We start from the raw sequence: 22,591 nt of genomic DNA, 5'->3' as shown, positions 1-22,591 counted from the left end.
TTCAAATGCAGCCTACCTCTGGAGCTAGGTACCTACACCTGGCCTGTCGGTGGCTAGGTAAGCATCTATAAGCCATCAAGAAGCCAGACAGAGGCTTTTTCAGGACCTAGTTGTAGATCAATGTTCTGCCATATTTTATGGTTACTGATAAAATGATACATTGATTTTTAAAAAAGTGATGACACATATTTACTGACCATTCCCACAGAGACCATCAAACAGGGCAATTTTTTTCTATGATGTAGCAAATGAGTAGCATCACTATTTTGTAGATTTTTCTCATGGTTAAGCATTCATGCTATTTTAATGGCTTAAAAAGGCTTAAAAAAAAGTTCAACTAGTTCATTTTAATGCTTACTTTCATCAATGATACACAGAGCTTCCTTGAGCACACAGTTTCACCCTGACAGATTCAAATACAGAGACTCTAATCCTGCCCACCTAAAATAGGAGGAGCTGGAACTTAGAATAGAACATTCCTCCAAATGGAAAACGGCTCAGATGGTTAATGCAAATGAGGAATTTCAATTGGCTTCAAATGGAGCATAATGCAAAATAACCACCTCACAAATCACTTTCTTTTATATCTACTTACCAAAATATTTATAAAATGTCTTTTCAGTGTCGTACCTAACTAAGCCTCTTGGTGTTTATTTTCTCAGTAGGATTATCTTTGTTTTTATACAAAGCCTGATGTAATAACCAAGGACTGACTTTTAGAAAGTAGTCTCTCATTCTTTCTCTGTCTCTGTCTCTGTTTTCTCTCAACATACTACCAAATCAGTGTATAGATGGGGGACTAAGATATCACACAGATTATTATTGTAGATTATGGATGGTCAGTTCCACAATCTGATGTCTGTGCCCTGGTATTTGACCTTCTTTCTTGAAAAATGTACATGAGAAACTTTGACTTATGACCAAGGAAGTCGAACTTTTCCTTTTGAAAATAATATACAGCAGAAAATGGAAGTCTCAATGGAGACTGCTGGTGACCTTCTGAATCGTTTACATGGGAGTAAATAACTCCAGGGCATTCTGTAGTGCTCCAGTCAGAACAATCTAGGGGCACATCAGGCTTTAGGAAAAACTCATTCCTTTAGAAAATAATTTCAATATAGTATGAGAATAGGAAGATCACTGAAGTGTGAAGAATATCAAAAAAGATTGACCTATTTCAAGGAGAGCCATAGTGCTTAGGAGAAAAGTAAGTTGAAAGCTTATATACATATTCATATAGATATTCTCTAGGGGTTCATGCATTCTCAGGGAGACTAAAGGGACGGTGTGGGGGGGATAGCTAGGGGAGATTAGTCCTGTGTGTTGGCCTCATTCAGAAATAGCTTGGACCAGTTGGGCCAGTCCTGCTAGGGAGGTCACTCCCTTCTTTGGCATCTGCAAAGCTGGTCAGTTCCACGGATGTGGAAGAGAGTGAGTGTTGAATTTGGGCACTAAAGTTGTTCTTTGAGGTTGCAATAGATACTTTGGAGCTATTTCCTGCTAGGAGATGACCCAGATCTTTAATTGTGGCTGTTGTGGGGTGAGTTGTGTCCCCAAAAAAGATAGGTTGAAGTCCTAGCCTCCAGTGACTGCAGAAATGACCTTATTTGGACACAAGATCTTTGCAGAGGAAATTAAAACTGAGATCATACTCTAGTAGGGTGGGTCCTGAATCCAAGGATCAATATCCTCAGAGAGAGAGAGAGAGAGAGAGAGAGAGAGAGAGAGAGAGAGAGAGAGAGAGAAGAGATGAGAGGAAACAGTCACACAGAAAGAATATCATGTGGTGATGGAATTGGCCTGAAGATGTCATCATACAAGGAATGTCAAGAATTAAGAATTGCTGGTAACCTCCAGAATCTCCAAAAAGCCAAGGTCAGATTTTCCCTCAGAGGCTTCAGAGGCAATATGGACCTGCAAACACCTTCATTTCAGACTTCCAGACTTCTTTTGTTTCAAGTCTCCAGTTTGCTTTATGTTGTTACAGTGGTGCTAGGAAACGAATAAAGTGGCTAAAGTATGTTCTGTAGCCTCTCTTCCTTTTGTAATCCAAGGATGGATTTGACTTGACCTGAAGGGGTAAGAGAACTAAGTAAATTTGCTTTGGGAGTGGGCAGGTAGATACGGATAGATTCCTCCATGGTGAGTTAGAGGAGCAATATACACCGGTGTCAAATCCAGGCAATACGTGGCCAGAGTGATTTCAGAAAAGAAAACCAAGAAGCCTGGGAGTCAGTAGGAAAGTACCCCGGCAACCCAGTTAGCCCAAGGCAGCCGACAGTGGTCTTTGGAGGGAGGGAGTGAGTGAGGAACTTTCTTCCTTTCTACCTCTGGAGTCCTCAGTAGGGCAGGTGGAGAGCCAGAGAAAATCAACAGAGGTGGCATGGAGGGTCTCCAAATGTGTGTTCATGGCTACAAGCATGTTCTCTGTCTGTCTGTCCCCAGAGAGGTATCAAAGAGCAAGAGGTATCCTCTCTCAGATTGTATGGGAATGGCTGTTCTGAGAGATAATAGGAAGGAAGGAGCTTTAGGACAAGAGTAGGGCTCAGTTCTTGGATTCCTCACAGTGTTTCTAAGACCCACACAAGCTGGGTGTGGTAGTGCATGCCTATAATCCCAGCGACTTGGAAGTCTGAGGCAGGAGAATCACAAGTTCAAAGCCAGCTTCAGTAACATAGCAAGACCATAAGCAAGTTAGTGAGACCCTGTCTTTAAATATAAAATGAAAAGGGCTGGAGATGTGTCTTGGTGGTTAAGCACCCCTGGGTTCTACAAAAAAAAAAAGAAAGAAAGAAAAGTAAGATCCACACAAGATATTCCATTGTGTGTCAGGGGGATGTATCCCAATGACAGAGCACTTGACTATCATTCTTGAGGCCCTGGCTTCAATTCCCAGCAACACACACACACACACACACACACACACACACACCACATACACACATATACACATACCACACACACACATACACACACACATCTGTGCTTTTCCCTACTGCCTCCCTTCCTCTGATGTTTCCATTTACTTTTAAATCACTCAGCTTAAATCATATGTATCTATGCAGAATCTCAAGACAGAAATTTTGCTGGGATTAACATAGGCATGAAGGTCAAGGAGACGTCAGGGTGTGCTCATATTCTTGTTTTCATATTCTTTGGTGCCCACTGTCTTATTTTCTTAACATCACTGAGAGATATTTTTACCAAAGGACACGCATTAAATATCTTCCTGCCTCATCAGTCCCAAGCCCAGGCAGTGGATTTTCCCCATGAGAACAGCGTACCTTCTGAAGAAATGCACCCAGATCAGAATGGTATATGAGTCTGTCCTAGTCTGGCTCTAGAAGAGAAATGTTACAATAAATAGGTGGGTGGGATCTGCTCCATAATCACAAACCCCACCAAAATTAGCAGCAAGAACAAACTAAAAAAACTTAACTTTACCATGATATATATATTTTTTCTTTACTTCCCAGAAAAAAAAGCCATAAAAAGAAAATCATGCAGACTTATTAATTTTAGTTTGTTACACACCACAATTAGTTACCATTGGGTAATTAGGTGAAAAAAGGTTAACTAGGGATGTTTTACCCATGGTTATGGAAGGTGGGAGTAAAGCAGACAGTGTGCTTGGCAGCCTCAGAGATGTTCAGCTGATTTATTTTCTCTTTCCTTGGTCCTTACTTAATACAAAATTCTTTTAAGAAAGCTTTGTGGGCAACCAGTGATCAGTATTTTAATAGAATGGGAAAATGCCATGTAACGAGGACCCTATGTTAATAACATACTTCATGCTGGCCATTAACAACTCCTCTTTGCTCTCCCAATCCTTTCCAAGCCAGTGTGGAGTGAGACTAGAGAGGAGAGGGACATAAGGCTAAGAGGGAGACAATTCATCTCTTGCATCTTCAAGTCAGCTTTCCAAAGCACTCTCCTCCTTTCTGCACCAGCACTTGGTGCCGCCATAACTTCCTTCCAACTCAAGTTAATTCATTGTGTGTGGAAGCTCCTCTGTGTCCCTCCTTTGTCAAAAATAATCTTCCTAGATTTTTCTTCTCTCTCTGCCACTCATCTTTCTGTTGCCCAGATTCTTCACTCACTGAAGATCTCTTTTTGGGGACTGGTCTCTGCAACATACAGGGGTGCACCTTATCTGACCCCTTAAGGATTTAATATGTGCTAACGGAAGTTGAGCACACTGTCTCAGGTAAATTATGTTTTAAATGGGTTTTTGGACTTTCTAATTGGGAATGTCCCCTATAGTGGAAACTTGAGAGCAGGAAGGAAACAAGGGTCATGGGATGTGGGGCAGCTACTTGGGGGCCAGAGGGAACTTGTGAGGCATTATCATCTCTCTTCATGAGCCTATTTCAAAAAATATCCCTGATTTTATAGCAAAAAGCAATGCATGTTTCTGCAGATAAATCAATCCTCTGGCAGCAATGAATATTCCATTTTGGCATTCTATCAGACTTGCTTCAAATGAATTACAGTAAACTATTTTTTTCCCTTCTGGAAAGAATAAAATTTACAGATATCTGCAGATTTTGGAAGAAAGCTTTTTTTCCTAAATGGAACTAGTCTGACCACAAGGAGAAAAGGGCAAAGTACACACACATACACACACACACACGCACACACACACACATGCCCATGTAACCCTCCCTCCAAATCTCTTCCAGTCTTCATTCCATTGAACTTACCTGTTTACATATAGTATCAGAATATAATTTCATTAAACATTCATCTGCTTCTATGTTAAACTTTTGTTGAATTGCCATCTCTGGACTATATCATTGAAAATTTCGACCATCTAAAGGTGTGTGTGTGTGTGTATGTGTGTGTGTGTGTGTGTGTGTAATTTTGTCCCTTTAGCCTAAAATAGATCAAAATAAGTATTTTCCTTACAATAAGTACAATCCTCTACCATTCTGAACATGCATCTTGATTTAGTTCATTTTGCAGTTGCAATGGACAAATACTATGGAAAATGATTAGAATCTGACATTCGAATATAATCCTAATGTTGCAGAGTTCCCAGCAACACAATTATAATATTCACTGCAGCCAATGCTTACTGTGATTATAGTGTGCTAAGCTCTTTCCCAAGATGTTATGTTAAACTAGGTTATTCTTCCAATAACACACAAGGTAGGGCCTGTTATTTTCTACATTTGCAGATGGGAAACAGAGCCATGGCCACTGGCAAGTTGCTCAGGTCTCAGTGGCAGGGTGGGCCTCCCACATAGGCAACATGGTGCCCAAGTCAATGCTCAGACACTATCTGCTACTTCTGCTGCTGTAAGTGACCCACTATAATAGTCATAGTAATTTTTTCCATTATGCTTTTTGAGAGCTTGGATACTAAGCCAATGAAGAAGTAATCTCAATAAACTTTGTGGTTTTTGTCCTACTCAAAAAGGGCTCCCCTTCATGAAGATGTTGTAGTGTAAGCCTGGACATGTATTAACCTCCACACCACCACCCAAAGAATTGGTAGAACCTAAGGCAATCATAGGTTAAAACACATAGTAAATCAACATTCTCATTTAAAAATCTTTCCTGCCACTATTCAGGTAACCTAGAGGTTAATGAGCAGAGACGTTTTGTCCCAAGGGAAAGTAGAAAAAGAAGGGGGTTTAAGAAGCTTGAAGCCAATGCCATTTAACCACAGCATTATCTTTTGTTTTTATACCTATAATGGTATAGAAATGAGGTTTCAGACAAAATACCTTCTCAAAAGGGAGCCAAAGCTTGCTTAACTATAGGCATGTGGTATAGATGGTGGATCACACTCTTCCTTTATCATTTTCTAGAGTTCTTGGGGTCTTCTTTAGCTCAGGGTATTCTAACACACCCAATGACCCCAGCACTCTCCAGGACCATGTTTAAGGTATATTCATTTGTTTTTGCCACTTACTTGCCCCAAAGCCACTGAAGAGTCTCACCCTCAGCAATGACTTGGAAAATTAGGAACCGATAGTCCTTATCAAAGTAAATTGAAACGTTCCCTAACAAGAAGACCTGGTTCATTTACCTAACAATCCCATACTTAAAAAAAAAATATTTTTTTGCCCCATCGCTAACATTTTTATTCCAAGTTAACATGTCAAACAAAACATAATGAAAATGTCTGAGTTCTGGGTTGTTTTTAGCAGTATCTATTAATCTGAGCTTCTAACCTTCTTAACTAAATAATAGGAACCAACATAAAGAACTGAGTATACTCCCAATTCTCCCTTTCTACAATTATTTAAGTGCCTTAAAAGCACAATTTCTTTCACTGTCTTTTAAGGTGCCATAGAAGGAGAGATCGATTTTCCAATAATTGTTTAATTTTACTTGGAATTTTCATTGCTTTCAAGTTTCGGATTTGGGACTTAAAGAGGCTTGGTATAGAAGAGCCATCCTTGGCCCAACCCTAACTGTCAGCTGATGTCTGTCCCAGGACTGTCAGGGAGAGGAAGATGGTGGAGGTCCAGAAGGAATATCAAGAGCTGGGAACCACCCTATTGCTCAACTAGTGTCAAGAATTTGTCTGCTCTTTTCATTTAACCTTGGTCTTCCCTAGGTTGGCCGTACTGTTTTAGGAGCAATATGGGACAATGTGGGAGCAATTGAAAAGAAATTAAGAAAAAAAAATTGGGAGTGGGGGGGAGAATTCTGTCATTAAAAAAAAAAAAAGCAACTTTAAAACATTGTCTTGCCAAAGTCTAGATGGTCCTTAAGATGGTTGAGAGTTCAGAGGTTCTGATTCTGAAACCTGGGTGGGAAACCTGTGTGAGCAGCTTAGTACACATCCTGGCGTCACCAGACAAATGTTGGGAGGGCAGCTGTGAGGAATTGAAAGGACTTCCCCCCGATAAGGCAAAATCTCCACAAAATTAGGTTCTGTTTACTATCTTGCTGCTACCTAGACCTCCTGTTGAGCTCTGAGGCAAAATGGAAAACCATTTTAATAGTCCAGCAAAATTTCCTTCCCATAAACAAATCTTTCCGCACTCAGAGTCCAGAAACACACTTTGTTTATTGCAAATAGGAGGCAACAATGGTTTACTGGTTCAGAGCAAGTCCACTAGTCCCTCAGCGATTTCTATGAAACAACTTCATGAAGTCTAACACTACAAGATGAAAAGACAGTGCGAGAAGGAAGTTGCAGAATTAAGAAGGGGAACGAACTGCATCTCATGAGTTCTAGCTTGTCTTCTCTAACATCTGCCTACATATGTCATTACAATGAGGCAGGCTGTTGGTGCAGCCTGTAGGACACACAAATACTTTGCTGGCCTAGATGAACACATCATCCACATTTAAAGCAATTTTTGTGTAAATGATGGTGCTGTTAACCTCCAAGGGTTATTCAAATGTTTTCTGAGAAATTGGCTGCTTTGAGTTCTTTCTTAGAATGTCACGTGTTTCGTTTTTGAGCAGCACAGAGTTGACAGGCTAGACATGGCAGAGTTTAGTTAATTAACTAATTCCTGTCAGGAGAAGCAAAGTGATGGGATTCAGAGAGCGGGTCCCAGACAAGGGATTTTCCTTCATCCATAGCAGAAAAAGAACATGTTGCGTGGCTTTGTAACTGGGCAAGTTTAGAAATATTTTTAAGCTTTCTGCTTTGCCAAGTGTTTCATAAAAAACTATTTTCTTTCTATTTCATGCCAAAAAATGTCACCCCCTAAATATTTTTTTCCCATAACTGGCCACATGTCCAAGATTTTCTTCTTTTCTAAGAATAAATAATTTTTCTTGGTTATAAAAATGCCACTTGTTCTAGCAGATTAAACATATCTTTATATAGAAAAAGCATTTAAAACATTCTACCAGTGAGCCTAAGGAAAGAGTCTTGCTCAAAATAATTTTGTTCAGTTAATTTTGATGAAATGAAACATTTTGAATTCTGTTTGTGACTCTCGATGGAAAGTTCAGGCTTATTTTCTAACCCTCTCAATTCTACTTTTTCTCTCTGTCCTTATTCTATTTCATTTTACTAGAAAGCATTAAATAAGAATTAATTTCTGTCTTTGACCAAAATAATACCTTGGAAATGATATCAGTGCAAGGGAAATCACTGGGTTCCATTCTTAATTTGCACAGTTACCTGGAGTTGGAAGGGTTCAGCTGTCAAGGTTTCAAGAACTCTAGCATTAAAAAAAAGTGTGAACTTGCAAATTAGCTGTCAAGTTTAATAGAAAGTGAAAAATGCAGCCAAGAGCTGACTTATTTCCATTCTTTGTATGATATTGATCTTGCTTCAAGGTAAAGCACAGAACACTGAAAAATAGCAATTTGTATGAGTTAGTTTGGCATTTTCTTTTTTACCATATAAAAAAGATCATTATATTCACAAAGTCAAAAAGCTGAACAAGGAGTCTTAAAAGTGGGAAATCAAGTGCAAAACAAAAACTTGCTTGAAAAAGCAAAAACAGTTATAAACCAAAAATGTGATACATATTCATAGAGAAATAAACTGAGTGGCATTAGCTCTTGTAAAACCCCTAAGGACCTGCTATAGTATTTCACAGACTTAAAGCTTAATACTGGGCAACTTAAAATATGCTCATTGCAATTGACATTTAATGTAATTGACATTTAACTAATTATTACAAGTAAACCTACTATAATAAAAAAGTATTCTGAGTTGGTTTATAATATTATTGCTAGTTAGGTTAATTTTAAAAACCAGTCTCTTAGTGTGTGAAAGGGTTTTGTGTGTATGTGTGTGTGTGTGTGTGTGTGTGTATTTTCAAGGATTGGGGGAGGGATTTTCTGGTCCTTTGTAAATGGTTCCCTAAACATCCTGGTTTATAGATCTTTATCATACTTTCTAAAAATGCAAGCTTATTTTATTTGGAGAATGCATTAAAGATAAGGACATACAAATATTTCAGAGAGACCACATGGCACTCTGATTCTGAACTATCACAATGTTGCTTCAAATAAATCAAGATCTTCCCGAGATTAACAATATGCTGAGAAACTAGAGGATACAGCAAATTATTTTGCTTGACTTCAGTCCACTTTCATCCTGCCACAAATGGTACCAAATAAACTTTCCAGCCCTCTCCTGTCTTACTATTGCATAACCCTTTCCCCACTCAAGCATGGAGAATTATGTATGTACATGTTGAAAATATCAAGCATCTCAAAACACTTACATTTCGTTGAACTTGGTCTCCCATGGTAAAATGACAAAACCCAATGTGGTGAGTTTGCTTCCTAGGAACAGCAAATCAGCATCGTGATGCACCCAAGTCAGAAATAATACCCTTCATTTGCTGCTCTTGGTTTAGTATCAGTGCTATAAAAAATAGATGATGGAAAACTGGAGCTCTTGACAGAAATACAAGTCCACGGTGTGTGGCTTGTTCAGGAATAGTAGAGAGAAGTGGCAGTCTTATCTATACATCAAACTTGGCCTTCGTCTGCGCTGACAAGTGGCAGCACATGTAGAGTATACACACGCTGTCAAGGCATTCATCACTATGGGCTAGAAGCAATGCCTGATTCATTTTACATAAATGACAGGGAGCTAAACATATGCACTCCTGCTAGAATTCAACTGGCATGGAAATTTGAGCCTATGGAATATCACTATGGAGTAGGCAAGCCAAGTTATTTATGACACTTGGGTTTTCCTTTTTGCTTTTGCAAAAAGGTAATCTCCAACACAAGAATGTTTTGTGGCTTTGGCACAGAGAAAGCTGGAAGTCAGTGAAATACAGGTTTGAAGGTCACCCAGTCTGTCCTGCAGCATGGAGGGGTGTTGGGAGGCCAATATGCAAAACAGCACCAACTGTGTGTACTGATCCTTTGGCACAGACTCCAAGCCAAGGAGCATATAGACAAAGTATAACTAAAGGTTGCAAATGAGGACCTGTGGTCTTTACCTTGCCTGAATACATGAATGGCTATGAATGCAAGAATGAGAAAGATGATACAAGGTCGTTAAAGAGAAACATCATTTGAATCCTTTAATGTTACGTAAGAAAAAGCAAGAAGCACCAAGAAGGAAAAAGGAACACTCAATACCAGGAAGATATGCCAGAAAAACAGCATTTGATCCTCACTCCTATCACCATGTTAAGGCCAATGACAGGCCTGAGACTCAGCATTCCCCCATCTAGCAGTCTATATTCCTGCTTTTATGGCTGTTTGGATGTTGCATGAAATAAACCGAAGATCTACATCCTTGTTTTCATTATCTGCTTTATTTCTGGTCCATTAAGTTGGACAGACCCAGCCACAAATCATACACTGGCTTGTTTACAAGGGCAAAATTGAAGCTTGGCTTTCCAGGTAATTATTAAGATGTGCATCACTGGCCACCCCACCCTGACCTCCACTCCATCCTGGTCTGTGTTCTCGTTGTCTTGTCTCCTGCATTTCAGACTCATTCACATTTCTTACAGCCTCTACTCCTGGGCCTGGGGTCCTTTCCAACTCACCGACTTGTCTTTCTTTGAAATTCATTTTTTAGCTCCTGTGTTATCTCTGATACTCTTTGTCACACTGGCTTATTTTCCCTGCTAATTTTTGCTGAAGACAATACTCTCTAGTTCTCTGGAAAAGGCTTGACTGGAAGAATTTGGATGTGGAGTTTAAATGACCCCGAGAACCTTATGTTTCAAGTCTATCAGCTGGCACTTTAGGGCTACTCAGTTCCTAAAGCAAGCAATAAATAAAACCAAAACCCAAATAAATAAATAGATAGATAGACACATAAAGCAAAAACAACTGACCTAAGTAAAGGTAATACATAGACACACCTGTAGCATGACTGTGAGGTTAGACTGGTTGGCTCTGAATCTTGCTTCTACCATGAATTGATTGCTTAAGTTTGTATATCACAAAATAGAAATAACAATAATACCTGTTTTATAGGTTGCTTTTTTGCTCTTTCAGTAAATTATTATTATTATTACTTTTTTTGGTACCAGGGATTGAACTCAGAGGCACTTGACTATTGAGCCCATCCTCAGCCCTATTTTGTATTTTATTTAGAAACAAGGTCTCACTGAGTTGATTTCAAGGTCTCACAGCCTTGCTTTTGCTGAGGCTGGCTTTGAACTCAAGATCCTCCTGATTCAGCCTCCTGAGCCACTGGGATGACAGGCATGCACCACCATACCCAGCCTCTTTCAGTAAATTTTTATTGAGCACCTAAAATTCCCAGTCAAAGGGATACAGAAGTACCCAGAGTAGACAAGAGTTGTACACTGGTAGGGTTTACATTCCAGTACAGTTTACTTCAGGGATCAAATAAAATGATCCATCTAAACTGCACCACAGTGCCTTAGACATAGGAAGCACTCAGGAGCTCCTAACTAATCATAGGCAGGGTTTTAAAAAGATGAGGCAACAATCATAAATATATATATTTACTATAGTGAAAATGACAGAAAATCTAGAGAAGTACGAGTAGAGGAATTAGTTGTTAAAATTGTGCATGAATCTGACGCGAAGTACATTCTGAGTGGGGCTGAAGTCTGGGCCTGTGCTATCTGATGTGGCATTACAAATGCCTGGAAATATGTATTTATAGTTTGGACCTATCTGACACTGAACATCTGCACAGCTTCCAGAATGTGTCGACACTCTCCTTAACTCTAGAGCCCCTCTGGACAAGCACAGCTCTGAGCCCTTTGGCCACAGTCAGTACCAGCTCCAGTTTCCTGAAGAGGTATCTAGTTTACACCCCTCTACAAAAATCAACCTAGATCTGAACCTTAGATCTTAAGACCAGGAAGGGGGTAAGATTGAGGTCTGCAGTGTTACTCTTTATCAGATAACACTCTGCCCTTTTTAGTTACCATATTTTTACAATTATTTCCATTTGCTAGTTCTATTACAGCACCCTATAGAGGCATGCTAGTTTTACAACATGCTGCTTAGAGGAAATTTGCTATTGATGAGTCATTTGATCTCACAAAATTTTGGCGCAGTATGCAAACATAGAATGTTTTCAATTGACTCTCTTTTTCATACTCACTTCACTCCTGATAGAGCAATTGGGGAGCAAGTTTTTGTTTTCACTTTGATTTTGCAAAGAATTCTCAGCTTGCTCCTCAGTTGCTACCTAGGATGGTAAGGAATAGACATGCCTTGGCAGCAAGCAGTCAAAACAGAGGCCAGCAGTCCTATAACTGTTTATTCCACATTGTCCTTCATGGAGGAAGATGAGGACAATAGCTAAAAATGAGAACATGTGATTATTTACTGCCTCTTCTTAGCACACTATCCTGTAGTTTAGATCTCTGTTTTTAGCTACCTAATCTGATGAATTACTTTGCATTCTTTACCCTAGCTCTTACAGAGTCTATGCCGGAGAGGGTTCAAGTGTCAATCAAGTGGCTGGACAAGGCAAACTTTAAGATGATGATCTTTCCTCCTCCTGGGTCTTCTCCTCTCATCCTCCTCCTTCTTATTTATTTATTTATTTATTTATTCATTTATTTATTTTTGGTTAGTCCATCTCCTACCCTTTTTATTTAGTTTTATTTGCTTCCTAAACATTCATGTGGTTGGATGCTATTATAATTGTATGATTACTCTATGATCAAATGAGGGCTGGTGGTTTCAAAGCAATATATCTTGTTGTATAAGTTATTGCTTCATGTGGTAATCAGAACCACAGTAGGTCCATGTGGCACTTTCCAGGGTCCCCAAGAGTACTTGGTGGGCTTTAAAATCCAGTTTTGATCAGCACATTACTTTAGTCTATAGGGTACTATCAGGAGAGAAACAGACCATTGACTATTTTAGACTTTGCATTTCTAAAGAAAAACTGTGGCTTAGTTTGGGTTATACAAGAGATAATTGATAACTGATCACTGTCATCTCTTTTCTTTAGCTCAAATCAAATAATGAAGTGGTACTGTCTTGTAAGCTATGCAAACAAGTGATAGCAGCAAGCCCATTGCATTGGGTAAATCTTTTAATTGGTAGGATCCCAGAATGGGAACCTTTAACAAATTAAAAAAGTCTGATGGACTGGAAGCCTGGACTATTCTGATGTGAAATAATATCATGACATAGGAGGCTATTGAAATAAATGGCCATTATATATTAAAGACCAGGCCATTGGAATCTGGCTCCTAATATTATGATTTCCCTAAAATTGTGAAACAGGATTTCCCTCTTAACCATAACCAATATGATTTGGTGAAGAAATGCTCACAAATAGTGAGTCTTCTTTTGGAGGAGGGGCTTAAAAGAGAGAGATATATATGAAGGTTTTTGGCCCAGGTCCAAGTCAACTCTTGTTAGGCCGCAAGGGCTAAGGAGATGGCAAAGAAAAGAAAGGGCACTTGTGTTTGAGGTGAGTTTGTTTTGAGTTGAATGGACATACCAGGAGTGAGTAAGTACTCCCCAGGTCACTGGGGGAGTGTTGAAGTGGAAATCAAGCACAGGGGAGGATGGAGCTGCTATGAAGAAAGCCAAGAGGGTGCAGTCCATGGGTTCAAGAAGAGTAGCATCCCTATCCAGGAATGGATGCTGGTGGCAGGAACAACATGATGTGGGCCATGGCTAGTAAGAGCAATATATAGATTGTGCAGAACTATCCCTGAACCAAGGAGGGATCCTGGACCACACTAATTTTTATTTTTCACATCTTTTAGACAGATACCTTGAAAAATTCCTGGCCCCCTTGCCTAGAGGAGTTCATTAGCCCTGATCCAGACTTATGCTCAGGTAGACAAGGAGGACTGAGGGACATGGTAGGCTCCATATATGATCTCCCACCACACTTTCCTCATGGCCTATTTTTACCCAAGGAGCAGCAAGCATTCTGATTGGATGATGACAATGTATTCTGAATTTTCTAAGACTACAAGCAGCCACACTATATTTAATAGACACATTTTATAGAATACTTAATATTTGCAGAAAATATGCAATTAAATATTATTTTCATGGATTTAAAAGCAAAGTAACTACAGATAAGTAGAGTTTCTCTTTGGGGTTTTCTTTAGCTGATACATTTATTTTATAGGCATATACGCCCTCCTTCCCCACCAATTTGTAGCCATCAACTTGGGTTGCATGAAGAATGTATGCGATGAAAACCGTTTTATTGGTCTGTCTGATTGCTGTCTCTTGACCTTGACCTTTACCACCATCTTGGTCTTCCTGAAAAGTGGGGAGGATACACCTGTCACAAATATGTCTTCCTGGTCATACTTTTGATCTTTCCAGATATCAGAAAAATATTGACTATGTCTTTCTACATTGTGAAGTATGGAAAGGAGCAGAGGAAGAAATCACAGAAAGAATAAAATGACAGAAGTGTAGCTGGAAAGCGGCAAGCGGCTTTTCATCAGGTTTGCCTTTCAGTAAGATGCACAGGAAAGAATGTTTTCTCTATACTGAAGTGGCTTGGAAAGTAACAGAAGGGTGAATCCCTAGTGACCTAGTTCAAATATACTAGTTGCTTTTCAAAGTATTCAGACATCAACATGAGATACCCTTTTAGGGTTGTTTCTCAGAAGTATGATAGTTTTCCAGAATCTACCTTCCTAGTCTATTTTATCCAATTAGACTTATGAAGGTGGAAATGAAGTCTTTGGTCACAGGTGGGGATAAGCTGTGAAAAGCCAAGGTGTGTGTGGAATACCCAGTATAGCATTCCTGTGTAAGGTTCAGGTCCTTAAGGAGAACAACACTTGGTGAAAAGACTTTCTTCCCTCTTCAACCAGATTGTCCCCTGAATTAGTTGTAGCCACATTAAGGACTAAATTGTGTCCTTTCAAAATTCATATATTTAAGTTCTAACCTTCAGCACCTTGAAATGTGACTGTATTCTGAGATAGAGTCTTAAAAAGGAAATTCAATTTAAATGAGTTCATTAGGGTGGACCTTAAATGAATCTAGCTAATGTCCTTACAAGAAAAGGAAATTTGGATGTCTAAAAGGGACAGTAGGGATGCCTGTCCACAGAAGAATAACTTTATCTCCACATAATACATGGGAAATTGGTCATCTACATCACAAGGAGAGAAACCTTGGGCGGAGGGTGGTGGAAAATAAACCTGCTGGCACTTTGATCTTGGACTTCTAGCCTCCAAAACATTGAGAGATAAATTTATATTATTTAAGTTACTAGAGTGTGATACTATGTTATGTCATCCCTAGGAAACTAACACAAGCCTACAGTATTTTACCTGTGAGCAAGGGATACAACTTTATCATAACTGCAGTAATTTAAACTGAGTTGCGAGTGCGTGAAGGTAAGCTCAAACAGGCTTACAGTGATCTGCCCAGAAAGGACTAGAGGACATTGGTTCATTTTGCTCATGGGTGCCTGACCTCCTTCAGTAAGAGCTCCACAGAATAAATGGCACTACAGTCTTCTCTCAGGGGCAGCTAAAAGTTCCAGGGTGGTGTCATCATCAGGAGCCCCCTGGTGCCCACCATAGCCCCAGACAGATGAGTCAGTTGCACAGGTGGTTGGGGCAATGGCATCTCCTTGTCGTCCCTCAATGCACACTGCTTCATGCTGTCAGCGTGAGAGATGGACATCTGTTCTCTTCTGGACCAAGGGTCTATATATATATATATATATATATATATATATATATATATATATATATTTTTTTTTTTTTTTTGCTTGGAATATGGTAAGAGCTGGTAACAAAGTGTGATTTGTGTGAGGAATATTTTGTGCATTTTGGTGTGGCCCACTTTAAGGTAGAGAGGCCTGTTCTGAATGGAATTAGGAAATTAGCATTTAACCATACAGTAATTTGACATGCAACCCTGGCTACATTAGTTGATACCTGGCTTTAAAGGAGGGAATTTCAGCTCAGGGCCTGAGTGTGTGAGTGCAGCTGCTACAGATGACTAGCTTCATTATCAGCAACCTCATATATTCACCAGCAAAACTTTAATCATGCCAATTTTGGTTTATGCAGTGTTTTTGAAAACATTTTTAGAGTTTACCTACCATTAATTTTATCCTTCCATATTTACATTTGCTTCTAGAATTTGGAATAAGGTGAGTTGAAGGACAGGATACTAAAATCCTTTAAGAATTTCACAAATCTCCCTGTATTAAAGCAAAAGCAAGCTGCACGGCCAAGTTAGGTTATGCAGGAAGGGCCCATGGTCAGTTGTAAGGCACTAAACTCTAATGGTGAGAAAATAATTATTATGGATTTTATATATGCAGTGTTGACACAAGTGGCACGTCAGCCATAAATAAAGTTCATGGGTTAATCATCAAAAATAATTCTCCCATATAATTAGATAGCAGAGATCCTCCAGATTGGGAGAAAATCTTCACCACCAGCCCCAGATAAGGCATTAATTGCCAGGATGTACAAAGAATTCAAAAAACTTAACTCCAGAAAAGTAAATAACCCAATCAATAAATGGGCAAAGGAGCTGAATAAACACTTCACAGAAGAAGAAATATGAATGGTTAAAAAATATGAAAAATATTTAACATCTCTAGCAACTAGAGAAATGCAAATTAAAACTACACTGAGATTCTATTTAATTCCAGTAAGAATGGCAGTTATAAAGAATATATGTAACAATAAATTTTGGCAAGAATGTGGGGAGAAAAGTTCTCTCATACATTGTTGGTGGGACTGCAAATTGGTGCAAGCACTATGGAAAGTAGTATGGAGATTCCTTAGAAAACTTAGAATGGAACTACCATTTGATCCAGTTATCCCACTCCTCAGTATACACCTAAAGGACTTAAAATCAGCATACTACAGTGATGCAGCCACATCCATGTTGATAGCAGTTCAACTCACAATAGCCAAGCTATGGAAACAACCTAGGTGTCTTTCAATGAATGAATGGATAAAGAAAATGTGGTATATACATATAATGGAATATCACCTAGCCATAAACAAAAATGAAATTATGGCATTTGCCAGTAAATGGATGGAACTGGGGAATATCATGCTAAATGAAATAAGCCAATCCCCTGGAAAAAAAAAAAAAAGGCCGAATGTTCTCTCTGATTTGTGGACGCTAACCCAGAACAAGGGGAGTTGTGGAGGGAATAATAGAAATAGATTGGACTAGACAAAGGGTAATGAAGGGAAAGGAGTGGGGATGTGAATAGGAAAGAAGTAGAATGAATATGTATGACCACAAGAGGGGAAACCTAATAGAATAAGTTATACTTTATGTATATATATTCTTCCAAAATACATTTTATTTTTAGTTATACGTGATATATCTATCACGTATAACTAAAAATAAAAATTAAAAAGATAATTAGATGTTGTTAATGAACTTATCCGTTTTTGTAATCCAAGTAATATTCTGAAGAAATTATAATAACTAAACCTGGATTATTGTTAGAACTGGTTTACATTTACCTGTGATCACTAAAGGATGGCCCTGAGCTATTTCTGGAGCCTGTCTTATTGATGAGATCTTGTGCCCTACATTAAGGAGAAACTCCCTTCCACCTGAAGAGAATGGGCAGTCTCGCCTACCACATTCTCAGAAAAGAATATGTGGAGGAATGAAGGAGACCCAAGATAAGGTAGTTTTCTGTTCTCAGGGGGTGGCAGAAAGTGGTCAAAATATTTGGAAGTATGGCTCTGCTTGCTGCAGGTATGGTATTATTATTATTATTATTCCAGGGATTCAACCTAAGGTCACTCAACCACTAAGCCACATCCCCAGCCCTATTTTGTATTTTATTTAGAGACAGGGTCTCACTAAGTTGTTTAGCGCCTCGCTGTTGCTGAAGCTAGCTTTGAACTTGCAATCCTCCTGCCTCAGCCTCCTTAGCCACTGGGATTACAGGTGTGTGCCACGACACCCAGCTTTATTATTTTTTAATATACACTTTGTAAACTGTTAGCAAGACCCTTTCATAAAACAATTTATTGATGAAGCTATGGAATTCCATAACCACCAGTAGGGATCAGCAGGCACTGTGCCATTGGATAACCTCTGGATGTGGTACTGAAGTAGGTACCCAACTACTCAGCCTTCCTGGATGAGGAAGCTGCTCCGGGCTGTCTGAGAAGAGAAGCACAGGGGCAGTCAGCATAACTTGCTACCACAAAAGCCACTGTGGTCTGAAGTTGACTCAGCCTGAGGAAGGCCTGATATCATTGCCAAGAACAGTCCCAGGAATTGCCTGTTCTGAGTCACCTCTGGGAAGAGCAGACTGTCAGGAAGATTTAATTGCTTTGACCTTCCTGCTTTCTTGATATCCCATTGGGAGTTTTAGGGGGAAAGGAGAGAGAGTTCTCTCCTTTTGTATAAAGCAACAAGAAAGAAGAAAAAACATTTTCATCTGAAATCTTGGCATTGGAAATCAATTACTCAATCATACAACCCTCTGATTCCTCGTTATTATGGCTCAGAATTACAGAGAGAAGTGTGTCTTGGGGTGTAACTTTTAGAACAGCAGAATTTAATGAAAGGAAGACACTAGAAAGATAAACTAATCCAATGCATGCATTAATGTCAAGGAAGGAACTTAAGTGATGTTAGAGAAGCCAAAGTAGGATAAGCCAGGGTAGACTGACGAGTTTGCCAGGAGTTGATGGGTCTAATGGAAGAGTTGTAGTCACCCATTTAGACAAAACAAACAGAGACGAAAGTCCTTAACAACACCAAAAGGAGAAAAATAAAAGAAAAAAATGCATGCCTATTAATTGTACATCCATTAAGTTCCTTATAAACATAAAATTAGAAGTTATTCTTCAGGGATTATTGCTCGTTTGCTGTCACAACTGGGTGCTATGGCTTCATTTTTGTCTACAAACACTGGTTGGGCTGGTTGCTAAGGGGATCCACTGGGGAATGATAACTATTCAAATGTGACCCCTTACAGGGACATGAGCAAATTCCACTCCTGATATCATCCATGTATTGTTGTTGAGAATCACTATGCTATAGTGGACTGCTGTTTAACCTTGGAGTGTTCTATAAACCCAGGTTAGAATCCTTCTCTACTACTCACAAGGCATGTGACTCAGAGCAAGATTATTTTTTAATTCTTGTGAAGCTGTTCTCCATGTGGTAAATGGAAAGGATGGTGGTAAAGTACCATTTCTAAGTGTCGACTATTCACATCAGCTATGTCCAAATTATAAAGCCCTGGTTCAGTTTATTACCTTCCAACTGTGGGTTTAAATTTGCTCATAATCCCAATGAGAGAATATTCCCATTAGAAAATATTACAAGTTGATAACACGACTATTTTCAGAATCCATAATGCTCAGATCATACTTGAAAAAGACTCTTAAAAATTGAATATGATCATATCACCCATCATAGGATAATAGCATGCTCTGTCGAAGTGTTCCTGTTGTATTGCAAAATAGAAAGTTCTAGAGTAGATAAATTAATGCTGTAAAGTCCTCAACAATTGGTCTTTATTGATGTTTATTGGCACAGTTGTTGCACACTTCACATAGTTATTTTGTACAATACTGAAAATACCTTAACCAATTTCAAAGTAACCACATTTATTAATGAGTGGCTCATTTGAGAATAAAATGCTTCCTCTTGGTATAGGGAGTAGAACTCATGATTAACAGAAAAATCTGAATCAGAAAATGAGGCCTTTAATTTTTTTAAAAAAACTTTCATTTATCTTTTGAAACTTGTGGGTAAGCTACAAGATATTTAGGAACACTGACTTCTTTATTATTTTTTCCTTTTGATATCATTTCTCTCTCTTCTTTTCCCTGACCTTACGTGGGTATTAGAATTCGAATCACATGAACAAAGAACAAACAAAATCCCATTATATATAAGGCACATCCAGTATTGCAAAAATCTTTCATGACATTTTCTGTCTTGAGTTTATGCCCTTGTTTGGGAAGGGAAAACACACCCCATGAAAAGTTCATGATTCAGGATTTAAACAAGAGCTCAAACAAATCATAGAGGAATTGTTATATAATAGAGGAACATCCATTAGTTGCTAGAGGTATACTATTTGTCCTAACTACTATGTGAATTTGGAGAAGAGAGAAATCCAGGAACTTCCCAGTTAGGATTGAGGTACAGGACATGGAAAAAAGGAACTATCTGAAAAACAACGTGAATAGCTAAATCAGTTTGGCTATTAGAACTAGCACTCAGAATCAAGAGATGAGGAAAGCTGGGTGCAGTGGCGCAGGCCTGTAATCCCAGTGGCTTGGAAAGCTCAGGCAGGAGAATCGCAAGTTCAAAGCCAGCCTCAGCAAAGGCCAGGTGCTAAGCAACTCAGTGAGACCCTGTCTGTAAAAAAAAAATACAAAATAGGGCTGGGGATGTGGCTCAGTGATCGAGTGCCCCTGAGTTCATTATCCTGTATCAAAAGAGAGAGAGAGAGAGAGAGAGAGAGAGAGAGAGAGAGAGAGAGAGAGAGAGAGAAAGGAAAACCAGTAGCAAACTGAAATAACACAATGCCAAAAAGACAAAAAGCAAGGTGAATAGAAGTTTGGTGACTGTCTTTGACATTTTGCTAAATTAGCGGACAAAGGAGCAAGACTCAGATATCCTAAGGCAAAGTCGACCTCCGACACCCCACAATGAGGGCTGATTCAGGACTGGGTCTAGAATTAAAGAAAGCAGGCTTGGTGGCTGCCCAGCTGGTCCTAGAAGATGGCTAAAATACTCTGAATTAAGTAGATAAATAAGAACCACAACAGAGACAAAATGTGTTTGTGTACATGTGCATGCCAATGTGAGGATGGAGGCTTCAGAGGAGAGGAAACACAAAGAGGAAGGACTTCAAGGGAAGATGCCTGACATTCCACAGCAGAAGCCTAGGCACCAGACCAGTTGGCATAACAACTCCAAGGTGTACCAGAGAAGGGTTTCTTACTAGGGTCAGCATCTACAGAAAAGCAAAATCACCTTTACATTAAGGTGTGATTTTGAAATATTTTATTATCTAAAATAGTATAGCACAGACATGGCAATTTTGCTTCCCAGGGGACAAGTGACAATCTGGAGACGTTTTTAGTTGTTATTATTGGACTATACAGGGGTGTTAAGTGGTATATCATGGGTAAAGGACAGTAATGCTACTAAACATCTACAGTATGCAGAAGGATCCCTAAAGCAAAGAATTATCTGGTTAATCCTGGTGCATAAAAGTGCCAAGGCTAAGAAATCTAATTCAGAGGATTGCAGTGAAAACAGAACAATATCTTAAAATAAACTATATCACATAGTTGCAAAACAGTATTGTCCAGTTGACAAATGTTGACATTTTGCATTTATTAAAAATGAATTTAAGCAATAATTATTATAGTTAGAGTTATTTAATAGAGTCATAGACTGCAGCAGGCTTTAAAAAATTTCATCACCTTTTTTTTTTAAATAAACTGAAGGAAACTTTCATAAAAATCATGCCCATGGAAAGCAATGATATGCTGAGCACAGTCCTTTTCAGAAAAAAATTCAGATATAATGAGTGGAAAATTACCTAAAAGACTGAAAGAAAAGACAAGTTAATTAAACCCAGCTATTGGTCCTATTTTATATTTATCTTTATAAAGTGCTAACAAATGCCAACCCGTTAAGTTATGACAAACATGTATATCCTGAAGAATCTGTATCATTTTTGAGGTATTTAATGGATATGTCTCAGACAAGAAAATATTGCATGTCTAGTATTCATAACAGTTGATCTTTTAATTGGCATTAATATGCTGCATTTAGAACACTAGCTACCACTGAGATGAAAGACATTCCTGAAGGGGGAACCTTTCTCAGAACCATTAACATAGCCATGAGTACTTTATAGGTTGCTACAGCACATTAGCCACAAACAATTTCCATCACAGGAAGTACACTTACTGTAGTTACTGGTGCATAATAAATATTTGATCCTAATTAGATCTAATGAATGGATTTTAATTCTGTATTCACCATGTTTTTTTAGGACACCAACCCACAAATATGAAAAAAAAAGTTTTGTGGGAGTGGTCATTTTAATATCATTGCTAACATTTTTCATTTACCTAAGTCACTAAATTAATGAGGGTAAACATTGTCTGGAAATTTTTTTTAAAAGATAGATGTGGTTGAAAACATTTATCATGAGAATCTTAAATTGCATAAAGATTCAGTGCAATGTGTTTTGCATTGAATAAGAAATTGTAATTTCCTTTGCTTATTTTTTTTTAATTTCATTAAGGAGCTTAAGGTAAATATGCTTTCTAAAAATATAATTTGGAAATTGGGGAACTGACTAAGCAGATTCGAATCTACTTTTAAAGAATAGTTGTAAAAATGGTCACCTAAGATAAAATAAAAAGTATAAAAATCTTGTATGGGGAAATTTTTTTAAAAGTTTGTTCTTTCTTTAGTTTAAATAGAATAACTCTTATCCTCTTAGAAGGCAGAAATATTTTAGCAACCGTTTCCCAAAACATATACTGTATAGGTGATATAAATGCTTTGATATGGAATAGAAGAGTTAAATTCTATGAGTTTTTTCTATTCCCTTAGGTTACAGCACTATTGGATGTGAGTTTCTAGAATTATTCACTTATCTTTTAAAAAATTTACCCTTGAGAAATATGTCTCCATATATAACCACAAAATTCATTAAGGCAACTTACACATCATACTATAGAGCCATATAAATCTGTAGTTTTGC

This window comes from Marmota flaviventris, chromosome 3 (genome assembly GCF_047511675.1).
Source record: "Marmota flaviventris isolate mMarFla1 chromosome 3, mMarFla1.hap1, whole genome shotgun sequence".
Lineage (NCBI taxonomy): Eukaryota > Metazoa > Chordata > Mammalia > Rodentia > Sciuridae > Marmota > Marmota flaviventris.
Note: the sequence above shows the minus strand (reverse complement) of the source record.